The sequence below is a fragment of the Eriocheir sinensis genome, chromosome 29, assembly GCF_024679095.1.
Source record: "Eriocheir sinensis breed Jianghai 21 chromosome 29, ASM2467909v1, whole genome shotgun sequence".
Lineage (NCBI taxonomy): Eukaryota > Metazoa > Arthropoda > Malacostraca > Decapoda > Varunidae > Eriocheir > Eriocheir sinensis.
Genome location: NC_066537.1, coordinates 17,315,445 through 17,322,944, shown reverse-complemented (window position 1 = coordinate 17,322,944; position 7,500 = coordinate 17,315,445). Strand labels below are relative to the sequence as shown.

Below are 7,500 nucleotides of genomic sequence, written 5' to 3'. Positions count from 1 at the left end.
GTGATGGCAGTCCGTGTAACCAGGTGAGCCTCAGGTGTGCCGGGGGGTTGTTAAGGCTAATAGAGGAGGTATGTATGTGTGTGTGTGTGTGTGTGTGTGTGTGTGTGTGTGTGTGTGTGTGTGTGTGTGTGTGTGTGTGTGTGTTATTAATGAATGTACTGATTAACTTAATATATATACAACCTCTCTCTCTCTCTCTCTCTCTCTCTCTCTCTCTCTCTCTCTCTCTCTCTCTCGGTATTCATGTATCGGTTTCACTTTCTTTAACAAAATAATAATAATAGTAATAATAATAATGATAATAATATTAATATTGTACTACTACTACTACTACTACTACTACTACTACTACTACTACTACTGCTACTACTACTACTACTAATGATAACATTTCTTCAACAGGTACAGTGACGCTGATTTGATGTCTTACGTTTTCCACAAATATATCGGTACGTACACTCACTCTCACACACACAACCAGAATGACCGGGGTTCGATTCCCCGGCCGGGTGAAGATAAGTTGGGTTATCTTCTTTCACGTGTAGCCCCTGTTCACCTAGCAGTGAGTAGGTACGCGACGTAAGGCGGGGAGTTGTGACCTCGTTGTCGCGGTGTGTTGTGTGTGAGTGGTCTCAGTCCTACCCAAAGATCCGCAGCAGACCAAGAGGTGAATTACACACACACACACACACACACACACACACACACACACACGTTAACTTTACCACTTGTCAACTATTTTCCATATCTCTTCTTGTCATAATGGATTACTCTCTTCCTGTCTTTCCTCCCTCCTCGCTCTCCTTTACTCCACCACTCTTACCTCCCTCCCTCCTTCCCTCCACCAGTCTTACCTCCCTCCTCCCCTCCCTACCTCTCCATCTTTCTCTCCCGACGTTTAAGAGAACCAATAGATGAATATATGTTTCCTTATTAATTCGTAACTCTCTCTCTCTCTCTCTCTCTCTCTCTCTCTCTCTCTCTCTCTCTCTTTTCGTTCTATTTCCATTTCTCTGTTTGTTTATGGAAAGATCAACGTTTTCTTATATTCCCTTCTCCTCCTCCTCCTTCTCCTCCTCCTTCTCCTCCTGATCCTTCTGCTCTTTCTCATCAGTGTCATGGGTGGAGAGAGAAGGGGGGATATGACAAGCCAGGCAGGTTATCCCTTTGAAAATATGATTATTGTCCAGAGAGAGAGAGAGAGAGAGAGAGAGAGAGAGAGAGAGAGAGAGAGAGATTTTCTTGTTTGTTTCCTTATTGTTATCTTTGGTTTAGTTTTTTTTTTATATTGACGACACACACACACACACACACACACACACAGGCCCGGTAGCTCAATGGATAGAGCGTCTGCCTCTCAACCAGAATGACCGGGGTTCGATTCTCCGGCCGGGTTAAGATAAGATGGGTTTATCTTCTTTCACGTGTAGCCCCTGTTCACCTAGCAGTGAGTAGGTACGCGACGTAAGGCGGGGAGTTGTAGCCTCGTTGTTGCGGTGTGTTGTGTGTGAGTGGTCTCAGTCCTACCCAAAGATCCGCAGCAGACCAAGAGGTGAATTACACACACACACACACACACACACTTACACACGACATTACCTGGAAACATATCACACGACATTACCTGGAAACATATCACACATCACCTGGAAACATATAACACGACATTACCTGGAAACATATCACACGACATCTCTTGAGGGTGAGGGGAAGAAGGGGAAGAGTCGTTGGGGAGGGGAGGGGCTGAAGAGAAAGAAGGGAAGAAAGTTTTATGGGGAGGGGAGGGGGAAGGAAGGGCAATGGGGAGGGGGTGAGAGGAAGGAGGAGAAGGAAGAGTCGTTGGGGAGATAAGCGGCTGAAATGACGGAGGGGAAGAAAGTTATGTGGGGAGGGAGGGGGTAGGAGGGGAACTGAAGGTCAGGAGGTCACAGGTGGGAGGAAAGGGGAGGTCAGGAGACAGCTGGTGAAGGGGCGGGGCACAGGTGGCGGCTTGGGTCATATAAATGACTCATATTCTTAAACATTTCCACGGCCAAGCACACGTATCTGACAAGGCTTTCGTAGGAGTTGTGGGCGTTTCCAGGGACAGTTTTAAGCGCCTGGTGGTAGTCTGACCCAGTCGACACGGCCCGCTAATCCCATTCATTGAGGTGAAGCCGAGGAACTGTCAAATTTACGGCTAAAAGATGGGGGTGGGCGAGCCTGGCCGAGCCCATTAATTAAGAGCGAGCCTGACCTGACAACACCTGACACCTGGCCGTAAAAATGACATCTCGGGCGGATTCACTTAATTGGGCTGATGTCGACTCCACCAATTCTACCTCCATGGTCTGACCCTTCCTCTGCACTGTGAACCTAAAATACCACTCATTGGAACCAGACTGATCTCCTTTTTCGGCCTTTGGAAAGAGTTGGTGTGAGAGGCGGCGGCGTCTGGCAATACCGACCCTCGACAGGTGACTCTCTACACAGGTGCAAAGGGATGATGACGATGACAATGATGGTGATGATGATGGAAACAAAATACAGGAAAATAAGGATAATACCAATAATGAAAACAATGACAAGGAAAATAAGAAAAAAAGAGGAGGATTGAGAGTAGAGGAGGAGGCAGAGGAAGATGAGAAAATTATGAATCTACATAAACGTGGGGAAAAGATAGAAGAAAAAAGAATTTAGGAGGCAGAGAGAGAGAGAGAGAGAGAGAGAGAGAGAGAGAGAGAGAGAGAGAGAGAGAGAGAGAGAGAGAGAGAGATGTCCCGCCTGTCAGACCATAACTAGCCTCATATAACTACCCCTCATGGAAACACTAACACAACCTCTAATCCGATTTTAATCTAATCTAAACCCTTATGCAATGTGGGTGTGTAGGCCCCGAAATGTTTGAGAATGTTGGCCCTGCTGCTACTACGTTAACTACTACTACTACTACTACTACTACTACTACTTCACATCACCGCTCATCCCCACACCGGCATCCATCGTTTCCATTCCTAGTGCTCTCAGAAAGCCTAACGCAATATCCTGTCGTCTGCCGGCTGGTATTTCTCGTCATGCCTTTCTTCAGACCAACATTACTCACGCCAATTCTTTTCCTTATCGCCTTGGTATGTTATGTGGGTATGTGTGTGACGGTACCAGCCCATGACGCGTTGCTTGGCTCGTCAGCACACCGCCCCTCCTTCTCCTGGCCTTGTCCCCCGGCCTTCCCTTTGCTACCACGCACTCAACAGGTATTCGCTATGATGATCTCGCCTTTCCTTGCCCGCCCAGTCACCTCGCGTCCTTACATGTGAAGAAAAAATTACCATGGATTCCTAAGATGTAGAAACGACAACTAAACACACTATTTCTACTTTGATTATAAAATGTTACTTATTAAGGTAATTTTCGTAGCTTTAAAATGTAAACTTTATACTAACATGCATTATTTTTCTATTTTAATTACTACTACTACTACTACTACTACTACTACTACTACTACTACTACTACTACTACTACTACTGCTGTGTACAGGGAAAGAGCGTGCGTGTGTGTATGACATTTAGTGAGTGTATACACCAAAAGGGGAGGATATAACTCTCTCTCTCTCTCTCTCTCTCTCACAGGCAAGGTCACGTCATCACGAAACTTGTCGAGTCACGTCCCTTGGTCAACAGAGACGAGGAGAGGATGATGATGATGATGATGATGATGATGGTGGTGGTGGTGGTGAGGATGATGTAGGAATCTTGAAGGTTAAGGAAGGATTAGTAATGACGGAAATAAGAAATAGAGAGAAGGACGATAAGAGAGAGAGAGAGAGAGAGAGAGAGAGAGAGAGAGAGAGAGAGAGAGAGAGAGAGAGAGAGAGAGAGAGAGAGAACAAACTTTCTTCTTCCTCTTCACGACCCAAGAAAAACAGAAGAAAAAGTACAAGTAAAAAATAAAACGTACACAGCTTTGGTAGTGTGTGTGTGTGTGTGTGTGTGTGTGTGTGTGTGTGTGTGTGTGTGTGTGTGTGTGTGTGTGTGTGTGTGTGTGTTGGGGCAGGATGGAAAGGGAAGGGGGGTGGAAGAGAGGGTCACAAACTTTCAAAGGTCACACAGACTTTCAAAGGTCACCCACAACAAAAACCTCCCTTTTGTATTTTTTTTTATATGTTGTGTATTAAGTGGAAACGTGAAAGTATTCCTGATTGTGTGTGTTTGTCTGTACGTTAGGTAGTAAGTAACCAATCCAGTAAATAAGTATGTATGTTTGCATGTCAGTAAGAGAGCAAACGGGTATGTATGTATGTATGTATATATGTATGTACAGAGAAGCCTTCGTCTCGCTTAGCTCGACAGGTAAGGGTCACTCTAGACCAGACTAGTAGCGTGAATATAAGGACAAAAACGTTACCGTATCTGCCCCCCCCCAAAAAAAAAAAAAAAAAAAAAAAAACGTTTGCCGCAGCGGACGTCCCCGCCAGGACTGATTTCCCCGCCTCCTTCACGTGTTTCCCCGGCCCGCACGTTGAGACTGCTCCGTGTGAGTGTGTGTTTGTTTGTGTGAGAGAGAGAGAGAGAGAGAGAGAGAGAGAGAGAGAGAGAGAGAGAGAGAGAGAGATTTTGTTTTCCTTCCTGTGTAGAAGTCTGCTCCTCCGCCTCCCTTCCCTCTCTGTTAGTGCAGGAGTGAGGGAGCGGAGGAAGGCAGGAAGGAAAGCAAGGCATGGACCACAAAACAGCAGGAGGGAAAGAAAATAGAGAAAACGGGCGCAAGGTGGGACGAGAAGAAAGCGAAAGTGAAGCAGGAAGAAAAAACAGAAAGGAAAAGTGGAAGAAACAAAATAGAAATAATATATGTTGAGGGGAAGAAGGAAATAAGAGGAGGAGGAGGAGATGGAAAAGATAAAGTGGAGGAAAGAGAAAGGAAAAATAAAGGTGTTTGAATGAAAAAGTGAGGAAGAGGAGCAAATAAAAGGAGGAAGAGATAGAAAAGAGAGAAAGAGAAGAGAAAAAAAAGTTACGAAAGAGAGGGAAGAGTGAGAAGAAAGGAGAGACAGGGAAAAGAATCAAGAAGTAAATGGTGGAAGGAAGGAAAGAAAAGAGAAGGAAAGAGAGAGAGAAAAAAATAGTAAATAAACACAAAGCAAGGAATTATAGAGAGAGAATGAAGGGAGGAAAAAAAGGGAATGAAGAGAGGAAGGAGATGGAAAAGAGAGAGAAAGGAAGATGAGAAATATAAGAAAATAAGGAAAGGGAGAAAAGAGAGGAAAAAAGAGGGAGTGGGGAAAACGAAGAATAGAAGATACGGAAAAGAGTGAGAAAAGAGAATGAAAGGAGGAAGGGAGAGAAGGGAAGAAGAGAAAACAGAAAGCGAAGAAGGGGAAAGCAAAGAGAACGAAGGAAGGAAGTGAGAGGGAATGAGGAAGAAGGGAAGAGGCAGAGAGGGAGAGAAGAAAAGGAAGGAAAATAACGAATGAGGAAGAAGAGGAAAGGAGATAACAGAGAAGGGAGGAATAGGAGAAAGGAAGAAGAGAAAGGGAAAGTGGATGAAAGGGAAAGTAAAAGGGAGAGAATAAAGAAAGGAAGAGAAAGGAAAAAAAAGAGAAAGTAAAAGTAAAGGAGAAGGTTAGAGAGAGGGAGAGAAAGAGAAAGGAAAAAAAGAGAAAGTAAAAGTAAAGGAGAATGTTAGAGAGAGGGAGAGAAAGAAGGGAATTAGAGGAGGAGGAGGAGGAGATGCAAAAGATAAAGTAGAGGAGAAGGAAGAGAAAAAAAGAAGTGTTGGAATGAAGAATGGAAGAAGATGAGGAAATAAAAGGAGGAGATAGGAAAGGTAGATAAAGTAGAAGGGGGAGAGAAAGAGAAGTGTTAGAGGAAGAGAGAGGAACGAGAAGGAAAGTGGAAGAGAAAAAAAAAGAGGAGTATATGAGAGAAGAAGGGAGGAAGAGAGGGAGGGAATAAAGGAAAGAAGGAAAGGGAGGGAGGAAGGATGGAAGGAGAAAGGAAAGAAAGGGAAGGAGGAAGGAAGGAAGGGAGGAAGGAAGAGAGGGAAGGATGGAAGGAAGAAAATCATGGAAGGAGGGAAGGGAAGGAAGGGAGTTAAGAAAGGAAGGAAGGAGGGAAGGGAAGGGAAGGAGGAAAAAAAGGAAGGAAGTAAGTAAGGAAGGAAGGAAGGAAGGAAGGAAGGAAGGAGCAACACTGACCAGACCAGCAGATTCTCTCACACGTGGCTTGGGTTACCGATGAGAGAGAGAGAGAGAGAGAGAGAGAGAGAGAGAGAGAGAGAGAGAGAGAGAGAGGTGTCATAAAGAAGATTGAGAATAGAAGAGGAAGAGAGGAATGTGATGAAGGCGAGGATAAAGAAAACAGAAGAAAAGGAAGAAGTGAAAAGTAAAAAAAAAAGTAATTAAGAAATGGAGGGAGAGAAATGTGGAGGAAACGAAGAAGAAAAGATAAAGAGGGGAGGAGGGAGGAAGAGGGGACAGAGATAATGACGGGAGTGGAGGAAGGGAGGGACAGGATAAAGGAAAGAGAAAAAGGGGAATGAAGAGGGGAAGAGTAAACAGAAGAAAGAGGTGGAAAGGGTAATCCAGGAGAGTGGAAGAGAGAGGGAGGAAGAAGGAAGACGAAGAATGACGAGAGGTTGAAGGGAGGGAGGGAGGGAGGGGGTAAAGGGAAGAGAAAAGGAGGGAGTGATGAAATAAACCGTACAGGAAAAAGGAAAGCAAAAAGGGAAACAAAGAAGGACAGAGTTACCGAGTAGAGTTGGAGAAAGAGAGAGGAAAAGCGAACAGAAAGAATCACGGGAATGGATGAAGGGAGGGAGGGAGGGGGTAAAGGGAAGAGAAAAGGAGGGAGTGATGAAATAAACCGTACAGGAAAAAGGAAAGCAAAAAGGGAAACAAAGAAGGACAGAGTTACCGAGTAGAGTTGGAGAAAGAGAGAGGAAAAGCGAACAGAAAGAATCACGGGAGTGGATGAAGGAGGGAGGCAGGGAGGGAGGCCACCTGTCAACCGTAACAACAACAAGCCTCAGCACAATGGACGTCTTAAAGATACAAATAATTGGTCCTCTGTTGTGGCCCGCCGGGACCCGCCCACTCGAGGACTGCTAATAGCCCCCGGCCACCGCCACTCAAGACCTCCTCGAGAGCCTCTCCAGGCACTACGAAGCAAGGGAGGATGTTTTTTTTTTAACGTTTCACCTATGGCTTTCTTGGTAGGGCCTGATGATCGGCCCCAGCTTGTTATGGCGCAGGCAAGTGTTGATAGTGGTGCCAGCTTGCTTGGGTCATTCTGCCTCCCAGAAGTCAGCCGAAGAATCGAACAGACCGAACAGAAGACCCTTACAAGTACACCCCATTCTGAGCCCTTGAGAACCTCCCTTGCCTCCCGTTTCACACCTTCCTAACCTCCTTCTTTCCTTCGTTTCTTCCTTCCTAGACCTCTCTTCCCATCATCCTCCCTTCCTCCCTTCCTTCTTTCCTTCGTTTCTTCCTTCCTATACCTCTCTTCCCATCATCCTTCCTTCCT

General features: G+C 45.4%; 1 protein-coding gene, 1 long non-coding RNA gene and 1 other non-coding gene across 13 annotated transcripts in view; 2 read left to right on the top strand and 1 right to left on the bottom strand.

Annotated features, from left to right (window-relative positions):
- The window catches only part of LOC127005210 (echinoderm microtubule-associated protein-like 2), a 137,015-nt gene that overhangs the window by 15,110 nt on the left and 114,405 nt on the right, over positions 1–7,500 (top strand). The window lies entirely within an intron of this gene.
- Trnae-cuc (transfer RNA glutamic acid (anticodon CUC)) lies at positions 1,324–1,397 on the top strand. The gene has a single exon. It is a non-coding gene; the product is annotated as a tRNA-Glu (tRNA).
- LOC127005215 (uncharacterized) overlaps positions 5,923–7,500 on the bottom strand; it is a 2,966-nt gene continuing 1,388 nt past the window's right edge. Inside the window, exon 3 of the long non-coding RNA XR_007758380.1 lies at positions 5,923–7,412. This is a non-coding gene — a long non-coding RNA (uncharacterized LOC127005215). The remainder of the gene's footprint in view (positions 7,413–7,500) is intronic.